Here is a 13,310-nt window from a genome sequence, read left to right on the forward strand (position 1 = left end):
AATCTCTAATTCTCTTCACTTTGTGAGAGAGAGAGAGAGAGAGAGAGAGAGAGAGAGAGAGAGTGTGTGTGTATGTGTGTGTGTATGTGTTGGGGTGGGGTGGGGCGGCACTGCATAGAGACCCAGATGGTCTCTTCTGGGAATTGGCTATCAGCTGTTGTGAGGGATCGGCAGGGGTCAGGGAGTTACAGCCTCAGCCCCATGAGGACTGTCACCCTGGCCCCCCGGGCAAGACTCCTGGGAGCCCCTGGGGGTAGCCTGGACTCCTCGTGGAATGGAACCATTGAGGGCCTGGGGTTCTGGGGGCAGCTGGCCCAGACTCTGGACTGCAGAGAGATCGCTGTGGTGGGCTGGGTCCCTGTGGAAGGCGTGAAGCACGTGGGCCACCCAGTATTGTGGAAGAGTGGGGGTTGAAATTGACAATCTGCTGGCCAACTGGGTGTCTTGTGAGGGACTGTCTGACCAGAGGGAAGGATGCCTTTTTCCAACTGGTCCAGCCAGAGGGGCGCCCTGTTTTAATTCACACAAAGGCACTTTGTAGGTGAGCTTTGGTCTCGTTAAAGGGAAACTCATTGTGCTGGTTGAGTCCTCAAGACCTCCTGTGGGATGCTGAGCATCACATGGCTTGTTTCTAGGCACCCCACTTGCCTCCTGAGGAGGAGTGGCAGACTTACTCCCTCTGTGTGGGGTGGGAAAGTGGGCCAGCATCCTCTTAGGTGCAGGTACGAAAATGCCTGCTTGCGGCATCTCCCAGCACTTAGTGGGGGAGACCCTGGGGTGGGCCCTACTGAGGTCGTTCCTGGCCGGCCTCACTAGATGGTAATGGGTGGTCTGCAGCCAGTGAGGCTGATTGTTTTCCCTGCATGCATCTTGTGCTTGCTCCTCCTCTGTTGCTTGGGCTTCTTCCTTGCCCCCCCAGCCCCCCAATCTTCCTCCTTCTTTCTAAATCTCCTCAATCAAAGGTGCAGCTTGGGCATCACCTCTTCCATGAAGCCTTCCCTGAAAGCCCCTAGTAGGAGTTTGTATTGCTTGCTTTCCTGCATGGAAGCACCTTACAGGTGGAAGTGCCAGCGAAATCCTTTCATTCACTTGGCAAATATTTATTGATCACCTGCCATGGATTGGGGACTGCTTTAGGGCCCACAGACCCAGCAGTGAGCCTGGCAGGCACGACTGCTGCCCTCACGGAGCTTGCTGTCCAGTGAGGGAGATGGATGGTAGATAAGAAAGTCATCAGACAACAGCAACTTCTGATCAGTGCTCTGAAGAGAGACACAAACTTAGTGTTTGTGGGGTGGGCATCATTTTCAGGGTGCTCTTTGAGAATACAGTGTCTCTTGGGGGGGGGGGGAGAAATGGTTTTGCCTGGGGCTCAAGGAAGGCATGGAGGAGGTAACATTTAAGCTGAGCACTGAAGACCCTGATGTTGGGATAGATTGAAGGCAAGTGGAGAAGGGAACGACAGAGGATAAGATGGTTAGATGGTATCACTGATTCAATGGACGTGAGTTTGAGCAAACTCCACGAGATGCTGAAAGATAGGAAAGCCTGGTGTGCTGCAGTCCATGGGGTTGCAAAGAGTCGGACATGACTGACTGAGCAACACCTGAAGATGAGAAGGAATGCCCGTGTGCAGAGATGGGGTTGTCTGGATGCTGGAAATAACAAGTGCAAAGGCACTGAGGCAAGGAAGAGTTGGTGCTTTGCTTTTTGTTTCCTTTTTAATCTTTTGCTGTGCTGCACAGCATGTAGGATCTTAGTTCTCCAACAAGAGGTCAAACCTGTATCCCCTGCATTGACAGCATGGAATCTTAACCACTGGACCCCCAGGGAAGTCCTGGGTGCATGCTTTTTCTTTTTCTTTCTCCTTTTTCTTGAAATTTAGTTGATTTACAATGTTGTGTTAGTTTCAGGTGTACAACAAAGTGATTCAGTTATAAATAAATATATATGCATATTTATATAAAATGTATATATATGGATATATGGATACATTTTATACGTATGTAACAGATATGGGTATATAAAATGTATGCATATATATGTTCCTTTTCAGATTCTTTTCCATTAAAGGTTATTACAAGATATTGACTATAGTTCCCTGTGCTTTACAATAGTACCTTGCTGTTCATCTGTCTGAGCTTTTGAAGAACACAAAGGAAGCCTGTGTGGCTGGAGTAGGGTGAGCAAGGGGAGGCTGCAGAGAGGCAGACTGTGGCAGTCCTGTGGGTCTTGAGAAGGGTTTGGAACCTGATCACTGGGGCGCTGTGATTCATCTCTGACTGCCGCGTGGCTATAAATCAGCAACAGTGGAAGCAGGGAGACAAGATCGGAGGTTGTTGCCCTAGTCTAGGCCAAAAATGAAGGAGACTTGAACCCGAGGGGTGTGGCTGTTGGTAGTAGAGATGGAGAGATAGGAAGGGATTAGGGTTATGGTGAGAAAGTCAGGAGGTGCTGGTGGGTTGGACCTGGGAGGTGATGGAAGGGAGGGATCTTGATATCTCGTCATCCCAGGTGGGGCTTGAGCAATGGGTAGGTTTGGGTCCCATCTTAATGAGAAGGAGAAGCCCGCAGAGAGACAGGTTCAGAAGAGCAGATCAGGAGCTCTATATTGGACATACTGAGTTTGAGATACCCATGAGACTGCAGATTTGCTAATTTGGAGATCCAAGGAGAGGTCAAGGTTAGAGACATTCAGGTGGAGGTAGCAGTGTGCAGCTGGAATTAAATTCCAGACAGATGGTTAAGTACCTTGGGACGGCAGGAGGGACAGAGATGAGGGGAGATCCCAGCCTGAGCCCTGAGGGTCTCCAAGAGGAAGAAGAGGAGCCTGCGAGGACAGCTGAAGGAGACCCTGGTACCCTCAAAAGGGGAGGAAGTAGTGCTGAGGATGACGATGAGGGCAGTTCTTCTGGGCTCTGGCAACATGGAGGTCAGTGGTGACCTTGACCATAGCAATTTCAAGGGAGCTGTGGGGCCAGGTTGATTGACGGATGGAGGCAGGAAGACAGTCACTTAAGAGGTACAGGATTCTGCAGGGCTGACCAGAGTGACCGTGTATAGAAAGACAGTGTTCCTGTCTGCTCCAGCTGGAGCTGGGGTCTTCTGTGTGCACGGCCAGGCACACAGTCCTTCTGGTAGCTAGGACCCCGTGACCACCTTGCCCCACGAAGGCACCAGGCTCTCTTCACAGCTTGGCACATGGGTTCCCAGGGCAGGACATATCCAGGCTGCGTGGTGATTCCAGGAGGGGATGGTCATGGTGGTGAGAGACCAGCCCGAGCTGTACACATTCAGCCAAAGTCCTGAGCACGCCTTCCTTCCGCATCCTTTAGGCCTGTCCGTTAGGCCTGGGAGAGCAGGGTCACGATTTCACCTCCTGGCAGCCCTTTGGGACTGGTCACTCCCAGGGCTCTGGATAGCCGTGTGGCCAGAGGAGTTCCCAATTCAGTGTAAACGGGGCTGTGTCTTGGGGCCAGAGAACATCACCTGCCCTCTGGGGGGCTGAGAGGGGCCTGGAAATGTGTCTGGGGCTCTCTTGGCTGCATCCAACTGAGGAGCTGGGAGTTGACTTGGTTCTCCAGTTGGACCTTCCATACTGCTCACCTGGCCCCCTTGTGGCCTCTACCATCAACAGCAGGCTGGGCGAGGGGAGAACTGGGGAACAGAGACAAATCCACCAGCTGCCTGCTAAGCCATCTGGGTCAGGCTGCCAGGAGCTGGGGCCCCACCACTGTGCCCACTGCCATCCTTGCTGCTTGGGTGCCCCTGGAGACCTCCTTAGGGGAGACCAGGCCTCGGTCAGGATGAGTTCCACGTTCGCAGCATCACAGGCTCCTCTGCTGTTTCAGTCCTGCCCTGCTGGCTTCAGAGAAGGCCTGGAAGGTGACATCAGCCCTCGGAGCCAGGCGCTGGCACCGCTTCCGCAACATCCACTGGATGCACGGACAGATCTCGTCTGGTGGGAAAAGAATGGGCCGCGAGAAGCAGGCTGAGGTCTCTAACTTTGCGCTGCCTTCACTCAGCATGCCTCCTTTGTTGCCGGTCTGCTTTTGAGGAGGGGACCACTGGGCAGGCAGATTGCAAATGGCAACAGATAACTGTCTATAGCAGGAGGGAGTGTGCAGCTGGCTAATGGTCCTGGCCTTGGGGGCTCATAAACCTCCCAAGGACTGGGTGTGTGTGTTTGCATGAATGAGTGTTTATGGTGTGTGGGGTGAATGTGAATGTTTGGATAGGTCTTTGTCGTACCATTATGTTCCAGGGTGCTGTATGGGGGTGGGTGGGTGCTGGGGGACTCTGCATTGGAGGGAATATCTTTTGCCTTGTGAAGGCCTGCATTTGCCCCAGCACCCTGTTTTATTATTCCCAGCTGGCACAAGGGGGCAGGGCAATCGTGTTATTTGACATGTGGTTTTGGGGGAAGAGAGCTGCTTAGCATCACAGTCCCCCGCATTGTATACATATAATTAGGCTCTTGGGGCTCAGGGACTGATTGTAAGATCACTCGGGACCGAAGTGCTTATTTAGGTGATCGTTAACGAGAAGATGGGGAAGGAAGAGAACATGCAATTTGCAAACATGCCCTTCCTGCAGGTTAGTCTGAAATGCAATTCCCAGCAACCTTCCTCCTGCCGTCTCCTGCCTTAAGGAGAGGGCCAGGTCAGAGTCTTTTAGGGGCTGCCCAGGGTTGAGACTAGTTTCCAGGTGGTGCTAGTGATGAAGAACCCCAATGCAGGAGGCAAAGAGATGCTGATTGATCCCTGGGTTGGGGAGATCCCCTGGAGGAGGAAATGGCAATCCCCCTCCAGTATTCTTGCCTGGAGAATCCCCATGGACAATAGGAGCCTGGTGAGCTACAGCCCATAGGATTGCAAAGAGTCAGACATGACTGAAGTGACTTAGCACGCATGCAGCATGCACAGGCTGGAGGTCGGGGTGCCTCGGATGGCATCTCCTCGGGAACATCTGGGAGCAGGATCCCCCAAGGTTGCCAGTTTCCCACGACTTCTTTCCTGATATTGCCCTTTGCTCAGCCCAGCACAAAGCATGTATTGATTTATTCAGTTCTCAGCCCTGAACATCTGATGAGAATTGGCTGTGTACTAGGCAAGTACTGGCTCCAGCAAAATCCCAGTAACCTGTTGTCCTGGGTGAGGGCGAGTGCTAACAGGAAGGGCCCAGATAAGTTCGGACTCAGATAATCTCTAAACCTTGTTTTTGCCACTTACTAACAGTGCTGATGTGGGCAGGGGGGATGGGAGCTTTTGACGTGGGTCAGTTGGGACATTTTGTAGGCAGGAAGGTGCTGGGGAGGCAAATAGCTTGCTGCTGGCTAAAGGGCACCCAGTGGTCCCTCTGGGGCGACAGATCAGCCCTGATGGAGGGGAAGGGAGAGCAGCCACCTGCATATCCCATAATGAGCGTGGAAATGGAGGAGGCACAGAGATGGGAGATACCCGCTGAGAAGGTTGGTGTATGGTATATATCTTGGTATATGGCGCCTCCTACTTTAGAAATAGGTGAGGTTGCTCCCTGGCACTTACTCCGTCTTGCCTGAACCGCCCTGGGCGGGAGCTGGGTAGTGAGAATAGGATGAATGTTTATTTTGGAGATGAGTGAACCGAGCTCTGATCACAGTCACGTGACTGGCTGCTGGTGGACGCCTCCCCAGTGGTAGCCGGTTATGTTCGTGAGTCCCTGAGATGATGCTAGACTCTGCCAGGAAGATAGGGACATGCTCATGGATGGGTGGGGGAGCTGGAAGGGGAGCCTTGGGCAGGGGACAGCTTCTGGGATCAGGAAGGAGAGCAGGGTCTTCTGGGGAGGCCGCAGGTTCCACGTTTGCTCTGTGACGTGTTCTCTGTGAGTCCGAAACCCAGGAGCTTCTGCAGCCTCTTTTCTCTTCCAGGTACATGTTAGGGCCGGGATTGAGGGAGGGGGCTAATTGGTCCCACAGTCCTTAGTGCTTGGTTCTTTTATTTTTTCCATTGAAGTATAGTCGATTTACAATGTTGTGATAGCTTCAGGTGTACAGCAAAGTGACTCATACCTACATATATATATATTAATATGCCGTTAGTCACTCGGTCGTGTGTGATTCTTTTCGACCCATGGACTATGGTCCTCCAGGCTCCTCTGTCCATGGGATTTCCCAGGCAAGAATACTGGAGTGGGTTGCCAGTCCCTTCTCTAGGGAATCTTCCCGACCCAAGGATTGAACCTGGGTCCCTTGCATTGCAGGCAGATTCTTCACAATCCGAGCCACCATATTATGTACTAATCTTCTTTGGTTCTTAAAGCTCATTTGAGGTGGGAGAGATGGAGAGGTGGTGGCAGGGCTTCTGCTGCTCTTGCTGCAAGCCTCAGAGTCCTGGTATGTTGGTAGCAAGGCTGCGGTTTCCACTCTCAAAGAGCCAGCAAGAAGATAGGCAGAATCTGGAGGGCAGGGAAGAAGGAGAGGGTAAGTTGGAAGGATGCTGGCTATGCAGGAACCTTGCCTGGGGAAGAATGGCCACCAAGGAGTGAGGAAAGAGAGAGCCATGCTTCTGACACTCAGCCAGACACCCACCCACCTGAGCCAGTTAGGAGAGACAACAGCTGTGAAGTGCCAGCCACTGCATTTCAGGGACAAGGGGGTTGGGGGGGAAGCAGATATCTTTCTAGGAGGCCAGCACTGTCTTTTGGCCCTACCTTCTCAGCTTCAGTGTTGCTTTATTTCCAATTCCTCTGGACAGACACGGGCAGGAGGACCTAGGCCTCTTGCCTGGACCACAAGTATGGTCACTGGTGAGATCAAAGCCAGACTAACCCCCTTCTCACTCTCCTGCCATGAAGCTTTTGTTGAGGCTGTTGTCTCTCCCGGGGTACTTAACCCTCTAGTTCATCCTGTGGCAGACCCATCAAGGCTTATCTCGGATCATCTGATAAGGTTCATAGGCTGTTTCTCCAGTGCTCCCACGGTGAGGCTCAGAACTGAAGCTGACCCCAGCTTTATTGGGAAGACTAGAAGTTTCAGGCCACTGGCTGGATCAGAAGCAGAAGGTCTGTGGACTGGCACCCCAAAGCCTGACTTGGAGCGCCTCCAACGGTGTGGACACCGTGATTCCTTCACCAGCCCCGGGCTGTGTATCTTGTGGTTGCAAGGGAGGGACAGCTTGGAAGCAGCAGTGCCAACGATTTCCTAGGAAATGGGGCTGGATTGCTACAAGGCAGCCACACGCGTACAGAGCCCCTTGCGAACACCCACGGGGTCTGCTGGTGTCGCTCATAACCGCTGATGGTGCCCCTTGTCGTCTCCTTTTCATCCTGTTTACCCTGTAGGTTGGTACAGTGCTTTCCAGCTTACAAAGCACGTTCTCAAACTCCCCTGGTTCTCATAGACACCCTGGAAGAGAAGAACTATTTTGCCCACTTTAGAGATGAGAAAATTGAGTCTTAGAGACATGTGGCATTCCCCTTAGCCAGCTGTTGAGACACAAACTTGAGGCAGACAAAATTTCTACTTAGCACTCTCTCTTCTACTCCGAGAAATAATTACTGAGTACAGATAATTACTGCATATCTACTACTGTATTTCATTGTTTTGAAGACACGTTTCCCCTCTCTCTCATCTCTGGACTCAGGCTGCGTTCCCCTAGCAATAGTTTGCAGTTGGTGGTGTTTTCGCTTTGTGGTATACAAAGTAAAGTGTGTCTTATGATGGATGTCATTCAAGATTTGATGAAATGTGGCGTGTGTAGTATGTGTAGATGTGACTTCTGCTGGCTAGGAGTTCTAAGTTTAGGGGAAAGATCAGACTCTCCTAGGAGCCATTCAGATAAAGCAGAATATTAGAGGAATTTCCTGGTGGTTCAGTGGTTAGGAATTGGTGCTTTAACTGAAGCAGGGCAGTGGGTGCCGGTGGGGGCCACCCAGGTTCAATTCCTGGTCAGGGAACTAAGATCCCACAAGCCATGTGGTGCAGCCCCAAACCCAAGCAAACAAAAAACAAAACAGAATATGATACCCAGATCAAGTCACGTGCCCTGGGAATTCTGGCTGAGAGGTTTCAGAAAGATTTGAGAGAGGTTGGCAGGGATTTGAGTATCCTGCTTCTTATGGACCAGCCATGTACCTGAGCCCTGTTAGTGTGGTGGTTCAAAGCTTAGATGCTGCAGGCTCTCTATGTTTGTATTGATGATGCGGCCTGTTGCCTAGTTACTTAACCCTTAGCCTCAGTTTCCACATCTGAGAGTGGGGGTGGTAACAGTGACTGCCTCTTGGGTGGTCGAGGGGATCAGCTAAGAGGATGCACGTGAAGTACTTTGTCAGGGACCTGAAATGCGTAGTGAGAGCTCAGTAAACGTCAACTGCTCCTTTCACAAAATTAATCCTATAAATCCGATAGATTCAGAGCCTGCCACCGTGTGTTGATCAATGACTGTTCCCGAATTAGGTGCATTCACGCTTGTCATCTCGTTTCATCTTCACTGGGAAGGTGGGTATCATCATTGCAGCTTTACAGATGAAGAGCACGTGGCCCAAGGCTACAGCTGGCCAGAGGCTGGGCTGGAATTTGGATCCTGGTCTGTCTGATTCCCAGTCCCTAGAGCTGCTGGCAAAAAATTACCTGCGGGGGAGGAAACCCTGCTGATCCCAGTGGCCTTGCTGCAGGCAGGTTTTTTTATAATCAGATTACTGTTGGGTGCTCTTAGTAGTGGCTTTTCTGGCGCTGAAGGAAGAGAGCCCTCATTCAGAGGTGTGGGGGCTAATCTGACAGACGGGAAATGCATTCAGATCTTAACCTCCCCTTCCCGGCTCCCAGCGGTCAGTGGGTACTTGTGCCCCACCTGGACGGCTGTTGGTCTCTCTGGTCCTCGTTCTTCTTCTGTGCTTGCCTGTCCTTGGACTCACTCTTGCGGTGTGTGGGTTCCCCCATCCCTCACCCACCCTGGAGAGGCTGCCAGCGTGGGGTCATACTGCCACACCACTGCTCATGACCCTGCCAGAGGAGGCTGAGGGCCTCCTCGTCTGGAGTCTCCTTCCTGCCCCTTGAGTTTAGCTCAAACACACTTACCTTCTGTCCCTCCCTGACCCCCTCTTCCCCTCTGTTTTCTCCACCACATCCTGTCTTTCACCTACAATGCTGGGCTCTGCTACTAACAGGCCATGTGACCTTAAGCAGGTCAGTTGCTGTCTCTGAGCTTCATTTCTCACCTCCTCCCCGCCTGCGTTACCCTAGGGGTCAGGTGGGAGGTAGTGGGAATGAACCCTGGGCCTGGATATTGACTCATGCTCTACTGCTGTGTGTTATTAAAGGCAGGGCTTGGTTTTCTTGTACCGCCATGACTCTATCTGCAAGATAAAGAAAGTAGCTCCTTTGGGAAGGTCCCTCCTTTGCAGTGTGGCTTCCCTGGTGTTTCAGGGAAAGAATCTACCTGCCAATGTAGGAGGCACATGTATGATCCCTGGGTTAGGCAGATCCCCTGGAGAAGGAAATGGCAAGTCACTCCAGTATTCTTACCTGGAGAATCCCATGGACAGAGGAGCCTTGCAGGCTACAGTCCATGGGGTCGCAAAGAGTCAGACACAACTTAGTAGCTAAACAGCAACCACAGCTCCTTTGCAGCACAGACATTGTCCACTCCTCTGCGGGTCTGTGCAGGCATTGGCTTACCATCATGACTGCTCCTCTCTTATCGGGTTCTGATTATTTACTACTGTGATTATCTTAGTCACTAGATGGAAGTCAGTTCTTTTACTCGGTCCTTCATTCATCAGATATTTATTGAGCACCTATGTGCCGGGTGCTGAGGTTAACAGATGAAGGGGGGAAACAGATAATTAAATGAAAAATTAGAATGCAGAGATAAGTGACCCAATAGGGCACATGCTGGATGCTTATGGAAGTACTACTTGGGGGAGGGGTGGATGCTCAGAAGGCTTCCTGGAGGAAGTGATCTCCAAGCTAAGGCCTGAAGGACAAGTAGGAGTCAACCATGTCAAGGGGAGTGGGTAGAAAGGAGAGGAACTGAGGCTGATCTTCCAGGGTCCACAGCCCTGAGTCAGTGCCAGGCCCAGAGGGGATCAGTAAGTCGTTGCTTGTCTCTTTCCTTCCTCGCTGCCTCTGAATGCATCTCTGCACCTGGGCAGAGGCTTGGGACCACAAGGCTTCCTGCACTGGGTCCTGGTATGCTGTGGCCAAGCGGGTGGCAGAAGTATTCTGGATGTGGCATGTCCTGGACAGCCTGGCTGCAGGGTGGGGCAGGAGTGGGGCCCTGGTACTGACTCACGGGCCCAGAGAAGGAATGCAGATGAGCCAGAAGCAGGTGTGGGAGGATGTTGAGGACACAGGAGCCTCATCCAGGGTTCTTCTCCAGGGGCAGGAGAGAAGGGCTCAATAGGGACAGCCCAGTGGGGCCCCTTTAGGGACAGGGAGGGTGGAGAGCTTGACCACTCCTTTCTCCTGACATGGACTTCTCTGTCAGGTTTATAAGAGTTGGAAAGAACACTGCCAGCCTTCTCCGCGGCCAGGGTTTCCTCTGGCACGTGACGCCTCCAGATGTGTGAGATGGCCTAGTTCATCTCCTAGAACCCTGTTCCCCCCCCCCCCCCCCGTTCCCTGACCTTCATTGTCACTTGATGCCCCCAGGGATGGACACATGCCAAGACCTTCTCTGACCTCGATTGAGCTGTGTCCTCTCCCAGTCCCTGGGGACATATCCTGGCCTTTCTGATCTCCCGTGGCTGCTGTTGGGGTTTCTGGGCTCGAGCCAGCGTAGGATGGGACTGCATTGGACAGAGTGTGTGGGCTGTGTGTTTGGCGGCAGGCTGAGCTCGAGGAGGGGAAGCAGAGGTAGGATGGGCTTCCTGGGGACTTCCCTTGTGGTCCAGTGGTTAATACTGCGCTTCTGATGTAGGGGGCACGGGTTTGATCCCTGGTCAGGGAACTAACATGCCACATGCTACATGGCATGCCAAAAAATAAAAACGATCAGCTTCTGGGTGGGGCTGAGCAGGTGGTGGGGTACTTTTCACACTGTCTCTGGGAGCCAGGGCATGAGGAGTGAGCACTGGGGGAAGAAATGAAGATCTTCATAGTGGCCATTTACTGAGGGTGTTTGTGCCTCACTCTCCCTGGACGAAGTATGTGTATCGCACCCTACTCTACAGCCACTGTGCAAAGCGGGTCAGATTTTGTCCATCTTACAGATGTGGAAACTGAGGCTCAGAGGCTGAGCAACCAGCCTGCACAGCTTGTAAGAAGCAGAACTTCAGGTAAAAGCCTTGTCAGCTATGCACAAAGTCTAGGGGCTATTTCTTCCACACCATGCTGCCTTTTTTTTTTTTTTTTTTTTTGAGGGATTTAAAAATTCATTCCCTTCCTTTTGAGCTGGGACATTACTTTTCTTCCAAAGCTGGAATGGGACCAAGGACTATGGATGGATGTGAAATGTGATGTGTTTATTAGTGTTGGAGGAGACTCCGAGACGCAGGTGAGCCCTGGACTGAGCTCTGGGGCCTCGTTTCTTACTCTGTTAATAGCACAGCACTTGGTGCCTCTGGGCCTTGGACTGTAGATGCAGTACAAGTCTCCTCAAGCCATTTACTTTACTTGTTTTTTATTTTTCTTGTGGGATAGCCGCAAGACGTGAGGACTGCTCTCTTTTTTAAGGCACATTAAAAAAAATTAAACCAAAGTAATACCTTACAAAGATTGAAATAACAAAACCTAGAGTGTTTGGTGAAAGAAAGCCGTTCACAGTGCCTCTGTTCCCTCCTACCAGGTGGGGATGTTTTAGTTACTAAGTCATGTCTGATCGAACCTGAGTCTCCTGCATTGGCAGGCAGATTCTTTACCGACTAGCCACCACGGATGCCCTCCCTCCTGCTAGACCCACCTGCAAAGGAACCATGTCTTTAGCTGTTTCTTCAAATCTTTGAGTAGGAGATTTGGGGCTCTATGGGGACCATGTGAATGTCTATAAGATACCGGCACCTGCTTTCTTTCTATTTCATTTTTGTTCTTCTTATACATAGGGCTTCTCAGTTTGCAGGTGGGAAAATTGAGGTCCCAAGCCAGTGGGGCCTGCCCTGAGTCCCACAGCATCCTATGCCCCAGTCCTGCCTCCCGTCATACATCGCAGGCCAGCAGCACTGAGAAATCACTCCAGATGCAGGTGGAAGAGGGCTTCCCTGGTGGCTCAGTGATAAAGAATCGGCCCACCTATGCAGGAGACACAGGTTCAGCCCCAGGTCGGGGGAGATCCCACATGCCATGGGGCAACTAAGCTCGTGCACCACAGCTATTGAGCCTCTGCTCTAGAGCCCGGAGCTGTAACTAGTGATGCCTGTGCAGCCTAGAGCCTGTGCCCTCTGCAGCTGCTGAGCCTGCACTCTAGAGCCCGTGTGCCACAACTGCTGAAGCCCTCACGCCCTAGGGTCCATGCTCCACAACAAGAGAAGCCCCCTGCAATGAGAAGCCCAGGCACGGCAACTAGAGAAAAATCTGTGCAGCAGTGAAGACCCAGCACAGCCTAAATAAATTAATAAATAAATAAAATTAAACAAAAAGATTAAGGCTGGAGGGACAGTAATGCTTCCAACACCCCCAAATGAGTCTCCCCTGACAACCTACTACGCCTCTCCCGTGGCGGGGGGGAACCTCTCGCTCTTACTGTATACGCTATGCGGTGGCTCCACCAGCTCTGGGTTCCCCAGAAAAACAGCAGCGGTGACGGAGGGGTCAGAGGTCAGGTCCAGTCAATGTGGAATGACAGCTCCGGGCGGACACCCAAGTCCTGCAGTTCCTTGTTTGATCTTAAGGAAGTTGTTCAACGTCAGCAGCAGCAGCCGCAGCTGGGGTGCTAGCAGCCACCACTACAGTGTTGCTCAGGCAGACAGTCAGGGCCCCCCTCAACTCGCAGGGGAAGGCACTGGTGGAAGATGATGGATTTCTTAAAGAACATTTTGGTGAGTGTGCCCGGGCTGGGGGGCTGTGCCTGTCCACAGTGGCTGCCCAGAGTGGCCTGGTCAAGGGGGGAGCCAGACGAGCACTTCTGCTATCACCTGGCAGGGAGCCCTGGCGGGGTGCGGAGGCCACTGTCACTTGGGGAAGGAGAGACCCGGGACAGAGGGGATTAGTGCTGAAGAGGGGGTGTGGGGTAGAGTCAGGGACCAGAGCCTTTCCCCCTTGACCTGGAGGTGTGAGGTGGGGGTCCTGGTGTGAGACTGGGCAGAGCTCACGTCTGTGCTCCTCTGTCAAGGCTTCCTGATGCCGGATGAGGGCCTGAGGGGACTCTCACCCACCTGCAGGCTGTGCCAGGTGG

General features: G+C 52.3%; 1 protein-coding gene across 4 annotated transcripts in view; it reads left to right on the plus strand.

Annotated features, from left to right (window-relative positions):
- Positions 1-13,310, plus strand: part of RAP1GAP2 (RAP1 GTPase activating protein 2) — a 185,131-nt gene that overhangs the window by 93,944 nt on the left and 77,877 nt on the right. The gene's annotated exons all lie outside the window — the stretch shown is intronic.

The sequence above is a fragment of the Ovis canadensis genome, chromosome 11 (assembly GCF_042477335.2).
Source record: "Ovis canadensis isolate MfBH-ARS-UI-01 breed Bighorn chromosome 11, ARS-UI_OviCan_v2, whole genome shotgun sequence".
NCBI classification, from domain to species: domain Eukaryota; kingdom Metazoa; phylum Chordata; class Mammalia; order Artiodactyla; family Bovidae; genus Ovis; species Ovis canadensis.